This window comes from Pan troglodytes, chromosome 23, assembly GCF_028858775.2.
Source record: "Pan troglodytes isolate AG18354 chromosome 23, NHGRI_mPanTro3-v2.0_pri, whole genome shotgun sequence".
NCBI lineage: Eukaryota > Metazoa > Chordata > Mammalia > Primates > Hominidae > Pan > Pan troglodytes.
Genome location: NC_086016.1, coordinates 57,661,348 through 57,688,640, shown reverse-complemented (window position 1 = coordinate 57,688,640; position 27,293 = coordinate 57,661,348).

Genomic DNA, 27,293 nt, shown 5'->3' with positions numbered 1-27,293 from the left:
TAAATACGGAAATATCCTCACCACTATCACTATAAACCTGGAAATACCTACAACGCTATCTGTATAACTACGGAAATATCCTCACCACTATCTCTATAAACATGGAAATACCTACACCGCCATATCTATACACATGGAAATACCTACACCGCCATCTCTGTACACATGGAAATATCTACACCACTATCTCTATAAACATAGAAATATCTACATTGCAATCTCTATAAACATGGAAATATCTACACCGCCATCTCTATAAACATGGAAATATCTACATCGCTATCTGTATAAATATGGAAATATCTCCACCGCTATCAGTATAAACATGGAAATATCTACACCGCTATCTGTATAAACATGGAAATATCTATACCGCAATCTTTATAAACTTGGAAATATCTACACCGCCTTCTGTATAAACATGAAAATATCTACACCGCTATCTGTATAAACATGGAAATATCTACACCGCTATCTGTATAAACATGGAAATATCTACACAGCTATCTCTATAAACATGGAAATAGCTACACTGCTATCTGTGTAAACATAGAAATAGCGACACCGTTATCTGTATAAACATGGAAATATCTACACCGCCCTCTGTAAAAACATGAAGATATCTATACAGTCATCTGTATAAACTTCGAAATATCTACACCTCTTCTGTATAAACATGGAAATATCTACACTGCCATCTGTATACACATGGAAATATCTACACAGCCATCTGAAGAAACATGGAAATATGTACACCGGTATCTGTATAAACATGGAAATAACTACACCGCTGTCTTTATAAACTTGGAAATATCTACACCGCCTTCTGTATAAACATGGAAATATCTACACCGCTATCTGTATAAACATGGAAATACCAACACCGTTATCTGTATAAACATTGAAATATCTACACCGCTATCTGTACAAACATGGAAATATCTACAACGCTATCTGTATAAATACGGAAATATCCTCAACACTATCACTATAAACCTGGAAATACCTACAACGCTATCTGTATAAATACGTAAATATCCTCACCACTATCTCTATAAACATGGAAATACCTACACCGCCATATCTATACACATGGAAATACCTACACCGCAATCTCTATACACATGGAAATATCTACACCACTATCTCTATAAACATAGAAATATCTACATTGCAATCTCTATTAACATGGAAATATCTACACCGCCATCTCTATAAACATGGAAATATCTACATCGCTATCTGTATAAATATGGAAATATCTCCACCGGTATCAGTATAAACATGGAAATATCTACACCGATATCTGTATAAACATGGAAATATCTACAACGCTATCTGTATAAACATGGAAATATCTACAACGCTATCTGTGTAAACATGGAAGTATCTACACAGCTATCTGTGTAAAGATCGAAATGTCTACAGCGCAATCTGTGCAAAGATGGAAATATCTACACCGCTATCTCTGTAAACATGGAAATATCTACACCGCTATCTGTATCAACATGGAAATATCTACTTCGCTATCTTTATAAACCTGGAAATATCTACACTGTTATCTCTATAAACATGGAAATATCTACACCACCATCTGTAAACATGCAAATATCTACAGAGTCATCTGTATAAACATGGCAATATCTACAGTGCCATCTGTATACCCGTGGAAATACCTACCCAGCCATCTGTGTAACCACGGAAATATCTACTCGGCTATCTCTGTAGACATGGAAATACGTACAGCGCTATCTCTATAAATATGGAAATATCTACACTGCAATCTCCATAAACATGGAAATATCTACACCGCCATCACTATAAACATGGAAATATCTACACCGCTATCTGTATTAACATGGAAATAGCTCCACCGCTATCAGTATTAACACTGAAATATCTACACCGCTATCTGTATAAACATGGAAATATGTACAACGCTATCTGTATAAACATGGAAATATCTACACCGCAATCTGTATAAACATGGAAATAACTACACCGCTATCTTTATAAACTTGGAAATATCTACACCGCCTTCTGTATAAACATGGAAATATCTACACCGCTATCTGTATAAACATGGAAATACCAACACCGTTATCTGTATAAACATTGAAATATCTACACCGCTATCTGTATAAAGATGGAAATATCTACAACGCTATCTGTGTAAACATGGAAATATCTACACACCTATTTGTGTAAACATGGAAATATCTACACCGCTATCTGTATAAACATGGAAATATCTACACCGCTATCTGTATAAACATGGAAATACCAAAACGGCTATCTGTATAAACATGGAAATATCTACAACGCTATCTGTATAAATACGGAAATATCCTCACCACTATCACTATAAACCTGGAAATACCTACAACGCTATCTGTATAACTACGGAAATATCCTCACCACTATCTCTATAAACATGGAAATACCTACACCGCCATCTCTATACACATGGAAATATCTACACCACTATCTCTATAAACATAGAAATATCTACATTGCAATCTCTATAAACATGGAAATATCTACACCGCCATCTCTATTAACATGGAAATATCTACATCGCTATCTGTATAAATATTGAAATATCTCCACCGCTATCAGTATAAACATGGAAATATCTACACCGATATCTGTATAAATATGGAAATATCTACACCGCTATCTGTATAAACATGGAAATATCTACAACGCTATCTGTGTAAACATGGAAGTATCTACACAGATATCTGTGTAAACTTGCAAATATCTACACAGCTATCTGTGTAAAGATCGAAATGTCTACAGCGCAATCTGTGCAAAGATGGAAATATCTACACCGCTATCTCTGTAAACATGGAAATATCTACACCGCTATCTGTATCAACATCGAAATATCTACTTCGCTATCTTTATAAACATGGAAACATCTACACTGTTATCTCTATAAACATGGAAATATCTACACCACCATCTGACTAAACATGCAAATATCTACAGAGTCATCTGTATAAACATGGAAATATCTACACCACCATATCTATAAACATGGAAATATCTACAGTGCCATCTGTATACCCGTGGAAATACCTACCCAGCCATCTGTGTAACCACGGAAATATCTACTCCGCTATCTCTATAAACATGGAAATACGTACAACGCTATCTGTATAAATATGGAAATATCTACGCTGCAATCTCTACAAACATGGAAATATCTACACCGCCATCACTATAAACATGGAAATATCTACATCGCTATCTGTATTAACATGGAAATAGCTCCACCGCTATCAGTATAAACACTGAAATATCTACACCGCTATCTGTATAAACATGGAAATATGTACAACGCTATCTGTATAAACATGGAAATATCTACACGGCTATCTGTATAAACATGGAAATATCTACACAGCTATCTCTATAAACATGGAAATAGCTACACTGCTATCTGTATAAACATAGAAATAGCGACACCGTTATCTGTATAAACATGGAAATATCTACACCGCCCTCTGTAAAAACATGAAGATATCTACACAGTCATCTGTATAAACTTGGAAATATCTACACCTCCATCTGTATAAACATGGAAATATCTACACTGCCATCTGTATACACATGGAAATATCTACACAGCCATCTGAAGAAACATGGAAGTATGTACACCGCTATCTGTATAAACATGGAAATAACTACATCGCTATCTTTATAAACTTGGAAATATCTACACCGCCTTCTGAATAAACATGGAAATATCTACACCGCTATCTGTATAAACATGGAAATACCAACACCGTTATCTGTATAAACATCGAAATATCTACACCGCTATCTGTATAAAGATGGAAATATCTACAACGCTATCTGTGTAAACATGGAAATATCTACACACCTATCTGCGTAAACATGGAAATATCTACACCGCTATCTGTATAAACATGGAAATATCTACACCGCTATCTTTATAAACATGGAAATACCAAAACGGCTATCTGTATAAACATGGAAATATCTACAACGCTATCTGTATAAATACGGAAATATCCTCACCACTATCACTATAAACCTGGAAATACCTACAACGCTATCTGTATAAATACGGAAATATCCTCACCACTATCTCTATAAACATGGAAATACCTACACCGCCATATCTATACACATGGAAATACCTACACCGCCATCTCTGTACACATGGAAATATCTACACCACTATCTCTATAAACATAGAAATATCTACATTGCAATCTCTATAAACATGGAAATATCTACACCGCCATCTCTATAAACATGGAAATATCTACATCGCTATCTGTATAAATATGGAAATATCTCCACCGCTATCAGTATAAACATGGAAATATCTACACCGCTATCTGTATAAACATGGAAATATCTATACCGCAATCTTTATAAACTTGGAAATATCTACACCGCCTTCTGTATAAACATGGAAATATCTACACCGCTATCTGTATAAACATGGAAATATCTACACCGCTATCTGTATAAACATGGAAATATCTACACAGCTATCTCTATAAACATGGAAATAGCTACACTGCTATCTGTGTAAACATAGAAATAGCGACACCGTTATCTGTATAAACATGGAAATATCTACACCGCCCTCTGTAAAAACATGAAGATATCTATACAGTCATCTGTATAAACTTCGAAATATCTACACCTCTTCTGTATAAACATGGAAATATCTACACTGCCATCTGTATACACATGGAAATATCTACACAGCCATCTGAAGAAACATGGAAATATGTACACCGGTATCTGTATAAACATGGAAATAACTACACCGCTGTCTTTATAAACTTGGAAATATCTACACCGCCTTCTGTATAAACATGGAAATATCTACACCGCTATCTGTATAAACATGGAAATACCAACACCGTTATCTGTATAAACATTGAAATATCTACACCGCTATCTGTAAAAAGATGGAAATATCTACAACGCTATCTGTGTAAACATGGAAATATCTACACACCTATCTGTGTAAACATGGAAATATCTACACCGCTATCTGTATAAACATGGAAATATCTACACCGCTATCTGTATAAACATGGAAATACCAAAACGGCTATCTGTATAAACATGGAAATATCTACAACGCTATCTGTATAAATACGGAAATATCCTCACCACTATCACTATAAACCTGGAAATACCTACAACGCTATCTGTATAAATACGGAAATATCCTCACCACTATCTCTATAAACATGGAAATACCTACACCGCCATATCTATACACATGGAAATACCTACACCGCCATCTCTATACACATGGAAATATCTACACCACTATCTCTATAAACATAGAAATATCTACATTGCAATCTCTATAAACATGGAAATATCTACACCGCCGTCTCTATAAACATGGAAATATCTACATCGCTATCTGTATAAATATGGAAATATCTCCACCGCTATCAGTATAAACATGGAAATATCTACACCGATATCTGTATAAACATGGAAATATCTACACCGCTATCTGTATAAACATGGAAATATCTACACTGTTATCTCTCTGAACATGGAAATATCTACACCACCATCTGTATAAACATGCAAATAACTACAGAGTCATCTGTATAAACATGGAAATATCTACACCACCATATCTGTAAACATGGAAATATCTACAGTGCCGTCTGTATACCCGTGGAAATACCTACCCAGCCATCTGTGTAACCACGGAAATATCTACTCCGCTATCTCTATAAACATGGAAATACGTACAACGCTATCTCTATAAATATGGAAATATCTACACTGCAATCTCTATAAACATGGAAATATCTACACCGCAATCACTATAAACATGGAAATATCTACATCGCTATCTGTATTAACATGGAAATATCTCCACCGCTATCAGTATAAACATTGAAATATCTACACCGCTATCTGTATAAACATGGAAATATGTACAACGCTATCTGTATAAACATGGAAATATCTACACCGCAATCTGTATAAACATGGAAATATCTACACAGCTATCTCTATAAACATGGTAATAGCTACCCTGCTATCTGTATAAACATAGAAGTAGCGACACCGTTATCTGTATAAACATGGAAATATCTACACCGCCCTCTGTAAAAACATGAAGATATCTACACAGTCATCTGTATAAACTTGGAAATATCTACACCTCCATCTGTATAAACATGGAAATATCTACACTGCCATCTGTATACACATGGAAATATCTACGCAGCCATCTGAAGAAACATGGAAATATGTACACCGCTATCTGTATAAACATGGAAATATCTACACCGCAATCTTTATAAACTTGGAAATATCTACACCGCCTTCTGTATAAACATGGAAATATCTACACCGCTATCTGTATAAACATGGAAATATCTACACCGCTATCTGTATAAACATGGAAATATCTACACAGCTATCTCTATAAACATGGAAATAGCTACACTGCTATCTGTGTAAACATAGAAATAGCGACACCGTTATCTGTATAAACATGGAAATATCTACACCGCCCTCTGTAAAAACATTAAGATATCTATACAGTCATCTGTATAAACTTGGAAATATCTACACCTCTTCTGTATAAACATGGAAATATCTACACTGCCATCTGTATACACATGGAAATATCTACACAGCCATCTGAAGAAACATGGAAATATGTACACCGGTATCTGTATAAACATGGAAATAACTACACCGCTGTCTTTATAAACTTGGAAATATCTACACCGCCTTCTGTATAAACATGGAAATATCTACACCGCTATCTGTATAAACATGGAAATACCAACACCGTTATCTGTATAAACCTCGAAATATCTACACCGCTATCTGTATAAAGATGGAAATATCTACAACGCTATCTGTGTAAACATGGAAATATCTACACACCTATCTGTGTAAACATGGAAATATCTACACCGCTATCTGTATAAACATGGAAATATCTACACCGCTATCTTTATAAACATGGAAATACCAAAACGGCTATCTGTATAAACATGGAAATATCTACAACGCTATCTGTATAAATACGGAAATATCCTCACCACTATCACTATAAACCTGGAAATACCTACAACGCTATCTGTATAAATACGGAAATATCCTCACCACTATCTCTATAAACATGGAAATACCTACACCGCCATATCTATACACATGGAAATACCTACACCGCCATCTCTGTACACATGGAAAAATCTACACCACTATCTCTATAAACATAGAAATATCTACATTGCAATCTCTATAAACATGGAAATATCTACACCGCCATCTCTATAAACATGGAAATATCTACATCGCTATCTGTATAAATATGGAAATATCTCCACCGCTATCAGTATAAACATGGAAATATCTACACCGCTATCTGTATAAACATGGAAATATCTATACCGCAATCTTTATAAACTTGGAAATATCTACACCGCCTTCTGTATAAACATGGAAATATCTACACCGCTATCTGTATAAACATGGAAATATCTACACCGCTATCTGTATAAACATGGAAATATCTACACAGCTATCTCTATAAACATGGAAATAGCTACACTGCTATCTGTGTAAACATAGAAATAGCGACACCGTTATCTGTATAAACATGGAAATATCTACACCGCCCTCTGTAAAAACATGAAGATATCTATGCAGTCATCTGTATAAACTTCGAAGTATCTACACCTCTTCTGTATAAACATGGAAATATCTACACTGCCATCTGTATACACATGGAAATATCTACACAGCCATCTGAAGAAACATGGAAATATGTACACCGGTATCTGTATAAACATGGAAATAACTACACCGCTGTCTTTATAAACTTGGAAATATCTACACCGCCTTCTGTATAAACATGGAAATATCTACACCGCTATCTGTATAAACATGGAAATACCAACACCGTTATCTGTATAAACATTGAAATATCTACACCGCTATCTGTACAAACATGGAAATATCTACAACGCTATCTGTATAAATACGGAAATATCCTCAACACTATCACTATAAACCTGGAAATACCTACAACGCTATCTGTATAAATACGTAAATATCCTCACCACTATCTCTATAAACATGGAAATACCTACACCGCCATATCTATACACATGGAAATACCTACACCGCAATCTCTATACACATGGAAATATCTACACCACTATCTCTATAAACATAGAAATATCTACATTGCAATCTCTATTAACATGGAAATATCTACACCGCCATCTCTATAAACATGGAAATATCTACATCGCTATCTGTATAAATATGGAAATATCTCCACCGGTATCAGTATAAACATGGAAATATCTACACCGATATCTGTATAAACATGGAAATATCTACAACGCTATCTGTATAAACATGGAAATATCTACAACGCTATCTGTGTAAACATGGAAGTATCTACACAGCTATCTGTGTAAAGATCGAAATGTCTACAGCGCAATCTGTGCAAAGATGGAAATATCTACACCGCTATCTCTGTAAACATGGAAATATCTACACCGCTATCTGTATCAACATGGAAATATCTACTTCGCTATCTTTATAAACCTGGAAATATCTACACTGTTATCTCTATAAACATGGAAATATCTACACCACCATCTGTAAACATGCAAATATCTACAGAGTCATCTGTATAAACATGGCAATATCTACAGTGCCATCTGTATACCCGTGGAAATACCTACCCAGCCATCTGTGTAACCACGGAAATATCTACTCGGCTATCTCTGTAGACATGGAAATACGTACAGCGCTATCTCTATAAATATGGAAATATCTACACTGCAATCTCCATAAACATGGAAATATCTACACCGCCATCACTATAAACATGGAAATATCTACACCGCTATCTGTATTAACATGGAAATAGCTCCACCGCTATCAGTATTAACACTGAAATATCTACACCGCTATCTGTATAAACATGGAAATATGTACAACGCTATCTGTATAAACATGGAAATATCTACACCGCAATCTGTATAAACATGGAAATAACTACACCGCTATCTTTATAAACTTGGAAATATCTACACCGCCTTCTGTATAAACATGGAAATATCTACACCGCTATCTGTATAAACATGGAAATACCAACACCGTTATCTGTATAAACATTGAAATATCTACACCGCTATCTGTATAAAGATGGAAATATCTACAACGCTATCTGTGTAAACATGGAAATATCTACACACCTATTTGTGTAAACATGGAAATATCTACACCGCTATCTGTATAAACATGGAAATATCTACACCGCTATCTGTATAAACATGGAAATACCAAAACGGCTATCTGTATAAACATGGAAATATCTACAACGCTATCTGTATAAATACGGAAATATCCTCACCACTATCACTATAAACCTGGAAATACCTACAACGCTATCTGTATAACTACGGAAATATCCTCACCACTATCTCTATAAACATGGAAATACCTACACCGCCATATCTATACACATGGAAATACCTACACCGCCATCTCTGTACACATGGAAATATCTACACCACTATCTCTATAAACATAGAAATATCTACATTGCAATCTCTATAAACATGGAAATATCTACACCGCCATCTCTATAAACATGGAAATATCTACATCGCTATCTGTATAAATATGGAAATATCTCCACCGCTATCAGTATAAACATGGAAATATCTACACCGCTATCTGTATAAACATGGAAATATCTATACCGCAATCTTTATAAACTTGGAAATATCTACACCGCCTTCTGTATAAACATGGAAATATCTACACCGCTATCTGTATAAACATGGAAATATCTACACTGCTATCTGTATAAACATGGAAATATCTACACAGCTATCTCTATAAACATGGAAATAGCTACACTGCTATCTGTGTAAACATAGAAATAGCTACACCGTTATCTGTATAAACATGGAAATATCTACACCGCCCTCTGTAAAAACATGAAGATATCTATACAGTCATCTGTATAAACTTCGAAATATCTACACCTCTTCTGTATAAACATGGAAATATCTACACTGCCATCTGTATACACATGGAAATATCTACACAGCCATCTGAAGAAACATGGAAATATGTACACCGGTATCTGTATAAACATGGAAATAACTACACCGCTGTCTTTATAAACTTGGAAATATCTACACCGCCTTCTGTATAAACATGGAAATATCTACACCGCTATCTGTATAAACATGGAAATACCAACACCGTTATCTGTATAAACATTGAAATATCTACACCGCTATCTGTACAAACATGGAAATATCTACAACGCTATCTGTATAAATACGGAAATATCCTCAACACTATCACTATAAACCTGGAAATACCTACAACGCTATCTGTATAAATACGTAAATATCCTCACCACTATCTCTATAAACATGGAAATACCTACACCGCCATATCTATACACATGGAAATACCTACACCGCAATCTCTATACACATGGAAATATCTACACCACTATCTCTATAAACATAGAAATATCTACATTGCAATCTCTATTAACATGGAAATATCTACACCGCCATCTCTATAAACATGGAAATATCTACATCGCTATCTGTATAAATATGGAAATATCTCCACCGGTATCAGTATAAACATGGAAATATCTACACCGATATCTGTATAAACATGGAAATATCTACAACGCTATCTGTATAAACATGGAAATATCTACAACGCTATCTGTGTAAACATGGAAGTATCTACACAGCTATCTGTGTAAAGATCGAAATGTCTACAGCGCAATCTGTGCAAAGATGGAAATATCTACACCGCTATCTCTGTAAACATGGAAATATCTACACCGCTATCTGTATCAACATGGAAATATCTACTTCGCTATCTTTATAAACCTGGAAATATCTACACTGTTATCTCTATAAACATGGAAATATCTACACCACCATCTGTAAACATGCAAATATCTACAGAGTCATCTGTATAAACATGGCAATATCTACAGTGCCATCTGTATACCCGTGGAAATACCTACCCAGCCATCTGTGTAACCACGGAAATATCTACTCGGCTATCTCTGTAGACATGGAAATACGTACAGCGCTATCTCTATAAATATGGAAATATCTACACTGCAATCTCCATAAACATGGAAATATCTACACCGCCATCACTATAAACATGGAAATATCTACACCGCTATCTGTATTAACATGGAAATAGCTCCACCGCTATCAGTATTAACACTGAAATATCTACACCGCTATCTGTATAAACATGGAAATATGTACAACGCTATCTGTATAAACATGGAAATATCTACACCGCAATCTGTATAAACATGGAAATAACTACACCGCTATCTTTATAAACTTGGAAATATCTACACCGCCTTCTGTATAAACATGGAAATATCTACACCGCTATCTGTATAAACATGGAAATACCAACACCGTTATCTGTATAAACATTGAAATATCTACACCGCTATCTGTATAAAGATGGAAATATCTACAACGCTATCTGTGTAAACATGGAAATATCTACACACCTATTTGTGTAAACATGGAAATATCTACACCGCTATCTGTATAAACATGGAAATATCTACACCGCTATCTGTATAAACATGGAAATACCAAAACGGCTATCTGTATAAACATGGAAATATCTACAACGCTATCTGTATAAATACGGAAATATCCTCACCACTATCACTATAAACCTGGAAATACCTACAACGCTATCTGTATAACTACGGAAATATCCTCACCACTATCTCTATAAACATGGAAATACCTACACCGCCATCTCTATACACATGGAAATATCTACACCACTATCTCTATAAACATAGAAATATCTACATTGCAATCTCTATAACCATGGAAATATCTACACCGCCATCTCTATTAACATGGAAATATCTACATCGCTATCTGTATAAATATTGAAATATCTCCACCGCTATCAGTATAAACATGGAAATATCTACACCGATATCTGTATAAACATGGAAATATCTACACCGCTATCTGTATAAACATGGAAATATCTACAACGCTATCTGTGTAAACATGGAAGTATCTACACAGATATCTGTGTAAACTTGCAAATATCTACACAGCTATCTGTGTAAAGATCGAAATGTCTACAGCGCAATCTGTGCAAAGATGGAAATATCTACACCGCTATCTCTGTAAACATGGAAATATCTACACCGCTATCTGTATCAACATCGAAATATCTACTTCGCTATCTTTATAAACATGGAAACATCTACACTGTTATCTCTATAAACATGGAAATATCTACACCACCATCTGACTAAACATGCAAATATCTACAGAGTCATCTGTATAAACATGGAAATATCTACACCACCATATCTATAAACATGGAAATATCTACACCGCTATCTGTATAAACATGGAAATACCAACACCGTTATCTGTATAAACATTGAAATATCTACACCGCTATCTGTATAAAGATGGAAATATCTACAACGCTATCTGTGTAAACATGGAAATATCTACACACCTATTTGTGTAAACATGGAAATATCTACACCGCTATCTGTATAAACATGGAAATATCTACACCGCTATCTGTATAAACATGGAAATACCAAAACGGCTATCTGTATAAACATGGAAATATCTACAACGCTATCTGTATAAATACGGAAATATCCTCACCACTATCACTATAAACCTGGAAATACCTACAACGCTATCTGTATAACTACGGAAATATCCTCACCACTATCTCTATAAACATGGAAATACCTACACCGCCATCTCTACACACATGGAAATATCTACACCACTATCTCTATAAACATAGAAATATCTACATTGCAATCTCTATAAACATGGAAATATCTACACCGCCATCACTATAAACATGGAAATATCTACATCGCTATCTGTATTAACATGGAAATAGCTCCACCGCTATCAGTATAAACACTGAAATATCTACACCGCTATCTGTATAAACATGGAAATATGTACAACGCTATCTGTATAAACATGGAAATATCTACACCGCTATCTGTATAAACATGGAAATATCTACACAGCTATCTCTATAAACATGGAAATAGCTACACTGCTATCTGTATAAACATAGAAATAGCGACACCGTTATCTGTATAAACATGGAAATATCTACACCGCCCTCTGTAAAAACATGAAGATATCTACACAGTCATCTGTATAAACTTGGAAATATCTACACCTCCATCTGTATAAACATGGAAATATCTACACTGCCATCTGTATACACATGGAAATATCTACACAGCCATCTGAAGAAACATGAAAGTATGTACACCGCTATCTGTATAAACATGGAAATAACTACACCGCTATCTTTATAAACTTGGAAATATCTACACCGCCTTCTGAATAAACATGGAAATATCTACACCGCTATCTGTATAAACATGGAAATACCAACACCGTTATCTGTATAAACATCGAAATATCTGCACCGCTATCTGTATAAAGATGGAAATATCTACAACGCTATCTGTGTAAACATGGAAATATCTACACACCTATCTGTGTAAACATGGAAATATCTACACCGCTATCTGTATAAACATGGAAATATCTACACCGCTATCTTTATAAACATGGAAATACCAAAACGGCTATCTGTATAAACATGGAAATATCTACAACGCTATCTGTATAAATACGGAAATATCCTCACCACTATCACTATAAACCTGGAAATACCTACAACGCTATCTGTATAAATACGGAAATATCCTCACCACTATCTCTATAAACATGGAAATACCTACACCGCCATATCTATACACATGGAAATACCTACACCGCCATCTCTGTACACATGGAAATATCTACACCACTATCTCTATAAACATATAAATATCTACATTGCAATCTCTATAAACATGGAAATATCTACACCGCCATCTCTATAAACATGGAAATATCTACATCGCTATCTGTATAAATATGGAAATATCTCCACCGCTATCAGTATAAACATGGAAATATCTACACCGATATCTGTATAAACATGGAAATATCTACACCGCTATCTGTATAAACATGGAAATATCTACAACGCTATCTGTGTAAACATGGAAGTATCTACACAGATATCTGTGTAAACTTGCAAATATCTACACAGCTATCTGTGTAAAGATCGAAGTGTCTACAGCGCAATCTGTGCAAAGATGGAAATATCTACACCGCTATCTCTGTAAACATGGAAATATCTACACCGCTATCTGTATCAACATGGAAATATCTACTTCGCTATCTGTATAAACATGGAAATATCTACACTGTTATCTCTATAAACATGGAAATATCTACACCACCATCTGTATAAACATGCAAATATCTAGAGTCATCTGTATAAACATGGAAATATCTACACCACCATATCTATAAACATGGAAATATCTACAGTGCCATCTGTATACCCGTGGAAATACCTACCCAGCCATCTGTGTAACCACGGAAATATCTACTCCGCTATCTCTATAAACATGGAAATACGTACAACGCTATCTCTATAAATATGGAAATATCTACACTGCAATCTCTATAAACATGGAAATATCTACACCGCAATCACTACAAACATGGAAATATCTACATCGCTATCTGTATTAACATGGAAATAGCTCCACTGCTATCAGTATAAACACTGAAATATCTACACCGCTATCTGTATAAACATGGAAATATGTACAACGCTATCTGTATAAACATGGAAATATCTACACCGCTATCTGTATAAACATGGAAATATCTACACAGCTATCTCTATAAACATGGAAATAGCTACACTGCTATCTGTATAAACATAGAAATAGCGACACCGTTATCTGTATAAACATGGAAATATCTACACCGCCCTCTGTAAAAACATGAAGATATCTACACAGTCATCTGTATAAACTTGGAAATATCTACACCTCCATCTGTATAAACATGGAAATATCTACACTGCCATCTGTATACACATGGAAATATCTACACAGCCTTCTGAAGAAACATGGAAGTATGTACACCGCTATCTGTATAAACATGGAAATAACTACACCGCTATCTTTATAAACTTGGAAATATCTACACCGCCTTCTGTATAAACATGGAAATATCTACACCGCTATGTGTATAAACACGGAAATACCAACACCGTTATCTGTATAAACATCGAAATATCTACACCGCTATCTGTATAAAGATGGAAATATCTACAACGCTATCTGTGTAAACATGGAAATATCTACACACCTATCTGTGTAAACATGGAAATATCTACACGACTATCTGTATAAACATGGAAATATCTACACCGCTATCTTTATAAACATGGAAATACCAAAACGGCTATCTGTATAAACATGGAAATATCTACAACGCTATCTGTATAAATACGGAAATATCCTCACCACTATCACTATAAACCTGGAAATACCTACAACGCTATCTGTATAAATACGGAAATATCCTCACCACAATCTCTATAAACATGGAAATACCTACACCGCCATATCTATACACATGGAAATACCTACACCGCCATCTCTGTACACATGGAAATATCTACACCACTATCTCTATAAACATAGAAATATCTACATTGCAATCTCTATAAACATGGAAATATCTACACCGCCATCTCTATAAACATGGAAATATCTACATCGCTATCTGTATAAATATGGAAATATCTCCACCGCTATCAGTATAAACATGGAAATATCTACACCGATATCTGTATAAACATGGAAATATCTACACCGCTATCTGTATAAACATGGAAATATCTACAACGCTATCTGTGTAAACATGGAACTATCTACACAGATATCTGTGTAAACTTGCAAATATCTACACAGCTATCTGTGTAAAGATCGAAAGGTCTACAGCGCAATCTGTGCAAAGATGGAAATATCTACACCGCTATCTCTGTAAACATGGAAATATCTACACCGCTATCTGTATCAACATGGAAATATCTACTGCGCTATCTGTATAAACATGGAAATATCTACACTGTTATCTCTATAAACATGGAAATATCTACACCACCATCTGTATAAATATGCAAATATCTACAGAGTCATCTGTATAAACATGGAAATATCTACACCACCATATCTATAAACATGGAAATATCTACAGTGCCATCTGTATACCCTTGGAAATACCTACCCAGCCATCTGTGTAACCACGGAAATATCTACTCCGCTATCTCTATAAACATGGAAATACGTACCACGCTATCTCTATAAATATGGAAATATCTACACTGCAATCTCTATAAACATGGAAATATCTACACCGCAATCACTACAAACATGGAAATATCTACATCGCTATCTGTATTAACATGGAAATAGCTCCACCGCTATCAGTATAAACACTGAAATATCTACACCGCTATCTGTATAAACATGGAAATATGTACAAAGCTATCTGTATAAACATGGAAATATCTACACCGCTATCTGTATAAACATGGAAATATCTACACAGCTATCTCTATAAACATGGAAATAGCTTCACTGCTATCTGTATAAACATAGAAATAGCGACACCGTTATTTGTATAAACATGGAAATATCTACACCGCCCTCTGTAAAAACATCAAGATATCTACACAGTCATCTGTATAAACTTGGAAATATCTACACCTCCATCTGTATAAACATGGAAATATCTACACTGCCATCTGTATACACATGGAAATATCTACACAGCCATCTGAAGAAACATGGAAATATGTACACCGCTATCTGTATAAACATGGAAATAACTACACCGCTATCTTAATAAACTTGGAAATATCTACACCGCCTTCTGTATAAAAATGGAAATATCTACACCGCTATCTGTATAAACATGGAAATACTAACACCGTTATCTCTATAAACATTGAAATATCTACACCGCTATCTGTATAAAGATGGAAATATCTACAACGCTATCTGTGTAAACATGGAAATATCTACACACCTATCTGAGTAAACATGGAAATATCTACACCACTATCTGTATAAACATGGAAATATCTACACCGCTATCTGTATAAACATGGAGATACCAAAACGGCTATCTGTATAAACAAGGAAATATCTACAACGCTATCTGTATAAATACGGAAATATCCTCACCACTATCACTATAAACCTGGAAATACCTACAACGCTATCTGTATAAATACGGAAATATCCTCACCACTATCTCTATAAACATGGAAATACCTACACCGCCATATCTATACACATGGAAATACCTACACCGCCATCTCTATACACATGGAAATATCTACACCACTATCTCTATAAACATAGAAATATCTACATTGCAATCTCTATAAACATGGAAATATCTACACCGCCATCTCTATAAACATGGAAATATCTACATCGCTATCTGTATAAATATGGAAATATCTCCAACGCTATCAGTATAAACATGGAAATATCTACACCGATATCTGTATAAACATGGAAATATCTACACCGCTATCTGTATAAACATGGAAATATCTACAACGCTATCTGTGTAAACGTGGAAGTATCTACACAGATATCTGTGTAAACTTGCAAATATCTACACAGCTATCTGTGTAAAGATCGAAATGTCTACAGCGCAATCTGTGCAAAGATGGAAATATCTACACCGCTATCTCTGCAAACATGGAAATATCTACACCGCTATCTGTATCAACATGGAAATATCTACTTCGATATCTTTATAAACATGGAAATATCTACACTGTTATCTCTATGAACATGGAAATATCTACACCACCATCTGTATAAACATGCAAATATCTACAGAGTCATCTGTATAAACATGGAAATATCTACACCACCATATCTATAAACATGGAAATATCTACAGTGCCATCTGTATACCCGTGGAAATACCTACCCAGCCATCTGTGTAACCACGGAAATATCTACTCCGCTATCTCTATAAACATGGAAATACATACAACGCTATCTCTATAAATATGTAAATATCTACGCTGCAATCTCTATAAACATGGAAATATCTACACCGCCATCACTATAAACATGGAAATATCTACATCGCTATCTGTATTAACATGGAAATAGCTCCACCGCTATCAGTATAAACACTGAAATATCTACACCGCTATCTGTATAAACATGGAAATATGTACAACGCTATCTGTATAAATACGGAAATATCCTCACCACTATCACTATAAACCTGGAAATACCTACAATGCTATCTGTATAACTATGGAAATATCCTCACCACTATCTCTATAAACATGGAAATACCTACACCGCCATATCTATACACATGGAAATACCTACACCGCCATCTCTATACACATGGAAATATCTACACCACTATCTCTATAAACATAGAAATATCTACATTGCAATCTCTATAAACATGGAAATATCTACACCGCCATCTCTATAAACATGGAAATATCTACATCGCTATCTGTATAAATATGGAAATATCTCCACCGCTATCAGTATAAACATGGAAATATCTACACCGATATCTGTATAAACATGGAAATATCTACACCGCTATCTGTATAAACATGGAAATATCTACAACGCTATCTGTGTAAACATGGAAGTATCTACACAGATATCTGTGTAAACTTGCAAATATCTACACAGCTATCTGTGTAAAGATCAAAATGTCTACAGCGCAATCTGTGCAAAGATGGAAATATCTACACCGCTATCTCTGTAAACATGGAAATATCTATACCGCTATCTGTATCAACATGGAAATATCTACTTCGCTATCTTTATAAACATAGAAATATCTACACTGTTATCTCTATAAACATGGCAATATCTACACCACCATCTGTATAAACATGCAAATATCTACAGAGTCATCTGTATAAACATGGAAATATCTACACCACCATATCTATAAACATGGAAATATCTACAGTGCCATCTGTATACCCGTGGAAATACCTACCCAGCCATCTGTGTAACCACGGAAATATCCACTCCGCTATCTCTATAAACATGGAAATACGTACGACGCTATCTCTATAAATATGGAAATAGCTACACTGCAGTCTCTATAAACATGGAAATAACTACACCGCCATCACTATAAACATGGAAATATCTACATCGCTATCTGTATTAACATGGAAATAGCTCCACCGCTATCAGTATAAACATTGAAATATCTACACCGCTATCTGTATAAACATGGAAATATGTACAACGCTATCTGTATAAACATGGAAATATCTACACCGCAATCAGTATAAACATGGAAATATCTACACAGCTATCTCTATAAACATGGAAATAGCTACCCTGCTATCTGTATAAACATAGAAATAGCGACACCGTTATCTGTATAAACATGGAAATATCTACACCGCCCTCTGTAAAAACATCAAGATATCTACACAGTCATCTGTATAAACTTGGAAATATCTACACCTCCATCTGTATAAACATGGAAATATCTACACTGCCATCTGTATACACATGGAAATATCTACACAGCCATCTGAAGAAACATGGAAGTATGTACACCGCTATCTGTATAAACATGGAAATAACTACACCGCTATCTTTATAAACTTGCAAATATCTACACCGCCTTCTGTATAAACATGGAAATATCTACACCGCTATCTGTATAAACATGGAAATACCAACACCGTTATCTGTATAAACATTGAAATATCTACACCGCTATCTGTATAAAGATGGAAATATCTACAACGCTATCTGTGTAAACATGGAAATATCTACACACCTATCTGTGTAAACATGGAAATATCTACACCGCTATCTGTATAAACATGGAAATATCTACACCGCTATCTTTATAAACATGGAAATACCAAAACGGCTATCTGTATAAACATGGAAATATCTACGACGCTATCTGTATAAATACGGAAATATCCTCACCACTATCACTATAAACCTGGAAATACCTACAACGCTATCTGTATAACTACGGAAATATCCTCACCACTATCTCTATAAACATGGAAATACCTACACCGCCATATCTATACACATGGAAATACCTACACCGCCATCTCTATACACATGGAAATATCTACACCACTATCTCTATAAACATAGAAATATCTACATTGCAATCTCTATAAACATGGAAATATCTACACCGCCATCTCTATAAACATGGAAATATCTACATCGCTATCTGTATAAATATGGAAATATCTCCACCGCTATCAGTATAAACATGGAAATATCTACACCGATATCTGTATAAACATGGAAATATCTACACCGCTATCTGTATAAACATGGAAATATCTACAACGCTATCTGTGTAAACATGGAAGTATCTACACAGATATCTGTGTAAACTTGCAAATATCTACACAGCTATCTGTGTAAAGATCGAAAGGTCTACAGCGCAATCTGTGCAAAGATGGAAATATCTACACCGCTATCTCTGTAAACATGGAAATATCTACACCGCTATCTGTATCAACATGGAAATATCTACTTCGCTATCTTTATAAACATGGAAATATCTACACTGTTATCTCTATAAACAAGGAAATATCTACACCACCATCTGTATAAACATGCAAATATCTACAGAGTCATCTGTATAAACATGGAAATATCTACACCACCATATCTATAAACATGGAAATATCTACAGTGCCATCTGTATACCCGTGGAAATACCTACCCAGCCATCTGTGTAACCACGGAAATATCTACTCCGCTATCTCTATAAACATGGAAATACGTACGACGCTATCTCTATAACTATGGAAATAGCTACACTGCAATCTCTATAAACATGGAAATATCTACAACGCCATCACTATAAACATGGAAATATCTACATCGCTTTCTGTATTAACATGGAAATAGCTCCACCGCTATTAGTATAAACATTAAAATATCTACACCGCTATCTGTATAAACATGGAAATATGTACAACGCTATCTGTATAAACATGGAAATATCTACACCGCAATCAGTATAAACATGGAAATATCTACACAGCTATCTCTATAAACATGGAAATAGCTACCCTGCTATCTGTATAAACATAGAAATAGCGACACCGTTATCTGTATAAACATGGAAATATCTACACCGCCCTCTGTAAAAACATCAAGATATCTACACAGTCATCTGTATAAACTTGGAAATATCTACACCTCCATCTGTATAAACATGGAAATATCTACACTGCCATCTGTATACACATGGAAATATCTCCACAACCATCTGAAGAAACATGGAAATATGTACACCGCTATCTGTATAAACATGGAAATAACTACACCGCTATCTTTATAAACTTGGAAATATCTACACCGCCTTCTGTATAAACATGGAAATATCTACACCGCTATCTGTATAAACATGGAAATACCAACACCGTTATCTGTATAAACATTGAAATATCTACACCGCTATCTGTATAAAGATGGAAATATCTACAACGCTATCTGTGTAAACATGGAAATATCTACACACCTATCTGTGTAAACATGGAAATATCTACACCGCTATCTGTATAAACATGGAAATATCTACACCGCTATCTTTATAAACATGGAAATACCAAAACGGCTATCTGTATAAACATGGAAATATCTACGACGCTATCTGTATAAATACGGAAATATCCTCACCACTATCACTATAAACCTGGAAATACCTACAACGCTATCTGTATAACTACGGAAATATCCTCACCACTATCTCTATAAACATGGAAATACCTACACCGCCATATCTATACACATGGAAATACCTACACCGCCATCTCTATACACATGGAAATATCTACACCACTATCTCTATAAACATAGAAATATCTACATTGCAATCTCTATAAACATGGAAATATCTACACCGCCATCTCTATAAACATGGAAATATCTACATCGCTATCTGTATAAATATGGAAATATCTCCACCGCTATCAGTATAAACATGGAAATATCTACACCGATATCTGTATAAACATGGAAATATCTACACCGCTATCTGTATAAACATGGAAATATCTACAACGCTATCTGTGTAAACATGGAAGTATCTACACAGATATCTGTGTAAACTTGCAAATATCTACACAGCTATCTGTGTAAAGATCGAAAGGTCTACAGCGCAATCTGTGCAAAGATGGAAATATCTACACCGCTATCTCTGTAAACATGGAAATATCTACACCGCTATCTGTATCAACATGGAAATATCTACTTCGCTATCTTTATAAACATGGAAATATCTACACTGTTATCTCTATAAACAAGGAAATATCTACACCACCATCTGTATAAACATGCAAATATCTACAGAGTCATCTGTATAAACATGGAAATATCTACACCACCATATCTATAAACATGGAAATATCTACAGTGCCATCTGTATACCCGTGGAAATACCTACCCAGCCATCTGTGTAACCACGGAAATATCTACTCCGCTATCTCTATAAACATGGAAATACGTACGACGCTATCTCTATAACTATGGAAATAGCTACACTGCAATCTCTATAAACATGGAAATATCTACAACGCCATCACTATAAACATGGAAATATCTACATCGCTTTCTGTATTAACATGGAAATAGCTCCACCGCTATTAGTATAAACATTAAAATATCTACACCGCTATCTGTATAAACATGGAAATATGTACAACGCTATCTGTATAAACATGGAAATATCTACACCGCAATCTGTATAAACATGGAAATATCTACACAGCTATCTCTATAAACATGGAAATAGCTACCCTGCTATCTGTATAAACATAGAAATAGCGACACCGTTATCTGTATAAACATGGAAATATCTACACCGCCCTCTGTAAAAACATCAAGATATCTACACAGTCATCTGTATAAACTTGGAAATATCTACACCTCCATCTGTATAAACATGGAAATATCTACACTGCCATCTGTATACACATGGAAATATCTCCACAACCATCTGAAGAAACATGGAAATATGTACACCGCTATCTGTATAAACATGGAAATAACTACACCGCTATCTTTATAAACTTGGAAATATCTACACCGCCTTCTGTATAAACATGGAAATATCTACACCGCTATCTGTATAAACATGGAAATACCAACACCGTTATCTGTATAAACATTGAAATATCTACACCGCTATCTGTATAAAGATGGAAATATCTACAACGCTATCTCTCTAAACATGGAAATATCTACACACCTATCTGTGTAAACATGGAAATATCTACACCGCTATCTGTATAAACATGGAAATATCTACACCGCTATCTTTATAAACATGGAAATACCAAAACGGCTATCTGTATAAACATGGAAATATCTACAACGCTATCTGTATAAATACGGAAATATCCTCACCACTATCACTATAAACCTGGAAATACCTACAACGCTATCTGTATAACTACGGAAATATCCTCACCACTATCTCTATAAACATGGAAATACCTACACCGCCATATCTATACACATGGAAATACCTACACCGCCATCTCTATACACATGGAAATATCTACACCACTATCTCTATAAACATAGAAATATCTACATTGCAATCTCTATAAACATGGAAATATCTACACCGCCATCTCTATAAACATGGAAATATCTACATCGCTATCTGTATAAATATGGAAATATCTCCACCGCTATCAGTATAAACATGGAAATATCTACACCGATATCTGTATAAACATGGAAATATCTACACCGCTATCTGTATAAACATGGAAATATCTACAACGCTATCTGTGTAAACATGGAAGTATCTACACAGATATCTGTGTAAACTTGCAAATATCTACACAGCTATCTGTGTAAAGATCGAAATGTCTACAGCGCAATCTGTGCAAAGATGGAAATATCTACACCGCTATCTCTGTCAACATGGAAATATCTACACCGCTATCTGTATCAACATGGAAATATCTACTTCGCTATCTGTATAAACATGGAAATATCTACACTGTTATCTCTATAAACATGGAAATATCTACACCACCATCTGTATAAACATGCAAATATCTACAGAGTCATCTGTATAAACATGGAAATATCTACACCACCATATCTATAAACATGGAAATATCTACAGTGCCATCTGTATACCCGTGGAAATACCTACCCAGCCATCTGTGTAACCACGGAAATATCTACTCCGCTATCTCTATAAACATGGAAATACGTACGACGCTATCTCTATAACTATGGAAATAGCTACACTGCAATCTCTATAAACATGGAAATATCAACAACGCCATCACTATAAACATGGAAATATCTACATCGCTTTCTGTATTAACATGGAAATAGCTCCACCGCTATTAGTATAAACATTAAAATATCTACACCGCTATCTGTATAAACATGGAAATATGTACAACGCTATCTGTATAAACATGGAAATATCTACACCGCAATCTGTATAAACATGGAAATATCTACACAGCTATCTCTATAAACATGGAAATAGCTACCCTGCTATCTGTATAAACATAGAAATAGCGACACCGTTATCTGTATAAACATGGAAATATCTACACCGCCCTCTGTAAAAACATGAAGATATCTACACAGTCATCTGTATAAACTTGGAAATATCTACACCTCCATCTGTATAAACATGGAAATATCTACACTGCCATCTGTATACACATGGAAATATCTCCACAGCCATCTGAAGAAACATGGAAATATGTACACCGCTATCTGTATAAACATGGAAATAACTACACCGCTATCTTTATAAACTTGGAAATATCTACAGCGCCTTCTGTATAAACATGGAAATATCTACACCGCTATCTGTATAAAGATGGAAATATCTACAACGCTATCTGTGTAAACATGGAAATATCTACACACCTATCTGTGTAAACATGGAAATATCTACACCGCTATCTGTATAAACATGGAAATATCTACACCGCTATCTTTATAAACATGGAAATACCAAAACGGCTATCTGTATAAACATGGAAATATCTACAACGCTATCTGTATAAATACGGAAATATCCTCACCACTATCACTATAAACCTGGAAATACCTACAACGCTATCTGTATAACTACGGAAATATCCTCACCACTATCTCTATAAACATGGAAATACCTACACCGCCATATCTATACACATGGAAATACCTACACCGCCATCTCTATACACATGGAAATATCTACACCACTATCTCTATAAACATAGAAATATCTACATTGCAATCTCTATAAACATGGAAATATCTACACCGCCATCTCTATAAACATGGAAATATCTACATCGCTATCTGTATAAATATGGAAATATCTCCACCGCTATCAGTATAAACATGGAAATATCTACACCGATATCTGTATAAACATGGAAATATCTACACCGCTATCTGTATAAACATGGAAATATCTACAACGCTATCTGTGTAAACATGGAAGTATCTACACAGATATCTGTGTAAACTTGCAAATATCTACACAGCTATCTGTGTAAAGATCGAAATGTCTACAGCGCAATCTGTGCAAAGATGGAAATATCTACACCGCTATCTCTGTAAACATGGAAATATCTACACCGCTATCTGTATCAACATGGAAATATCTACTTCGCTATCTTTATAAACATGGAAATATCTACACTGTTATCTCTATAAACATGGAAATATCTACACCACCATCTGTATAAACATGCAAATATCTACAGAGTCATCTGTATAAACATGGAAATATCTACACCACCATATCTATAAACATGGAAATATCTACAGTGCCATCTGTATACCCGTGGAAATACCTACCCAGCCATCTGTGTAACCACGGAAATATCTACTCCGCTATCTCTATAAACATGGAAATACGTACAACGCTATCTCTATAAATATGGAAATATCTACCCTGCAATCTCTATAAACATGGAAATATCTACACCGCCATCACTATAAACATGGAAATATCTACATCGCTATCTGTAGTAACATGGAAATAGCTCCACCGCTATCAGTATAAACACTGAAATATCTACACCGCTATCTGTATGAACATGGAAATATGTACAACGCTATCTGTATAAACATGGAAATATCTACACCGCTATCTGTATAAACATGGAAATATCTACACAGCTATCTCTATAAACATGGAAATAGCTACACTGCTATCTGTATAAACATAGAAATAGCGACACCGTTATCTGTATAAACATGGAAATATCTACACCGCCCTCGGTAAAAACATGAAGATATCTACACAGTCATCTGTATAAACTTGTAAATATCTACACCTCCATCTGTATAAACATGGAAATATCTACACTGCCATCTGTATACACATGGAAATATCTACACAGCCATCTGAAGAAACATGGAAATATGTACACCGCTATCTGTATAAACATGGAAATAACTACACCGCTATCTTTATAAACTTGGAAATATCTACACCGCCTTCTGTATAAACATGGAAATATCTACACCGCTATCTGTATAAACATGGAAATACCAACACCGTTATCTGTATAAACATTGAAATATCTACACCGCTATCTGTATAAAGATGGAAATATCTACAACGCTATCTGTGTAAACATGGAAATATCTACACACCTATCTGTGTAAACATGGAAATATCTACACCGCTATCTGTATAAACATGGAAATATCTACACCGCTATCTTTATAAACATGGAAATACCAAAACGGCTATCTGTATAAACATGGAAATATCTACAACGCTATCTGTATAAATACGGAAATATCCTCACCACTATCACTATAAACCTGGAAATACCTACAACGCTATCTGTATAACTACGGAAATATCCTCACCACTATCTCTATAAACATGGAAATACCTACACCGCCATATCTATACACATGGAAATACCTACACCGCCATCTCTATACACATGGAAATATCTACACCACTATCTCTATAAACATAGAAATATCTACATTGCAATCTCTATAAACATGGAAATATCTACACCGCCATCTCTATAAACATGGAAATATCTACATCGCTATCTGTATAAATATGGAAATATCTCCACCGCTATCAGTATAAACATGGAAATATCTACACCGATATCTGTATAAACATGGAAATATCTACACCGCTATCTGTATAAACATGGAAATATCTACAACGCTATCTGTGTAAACATGGAAGTATCTACACAGATATCTGTGTAAACTTGCA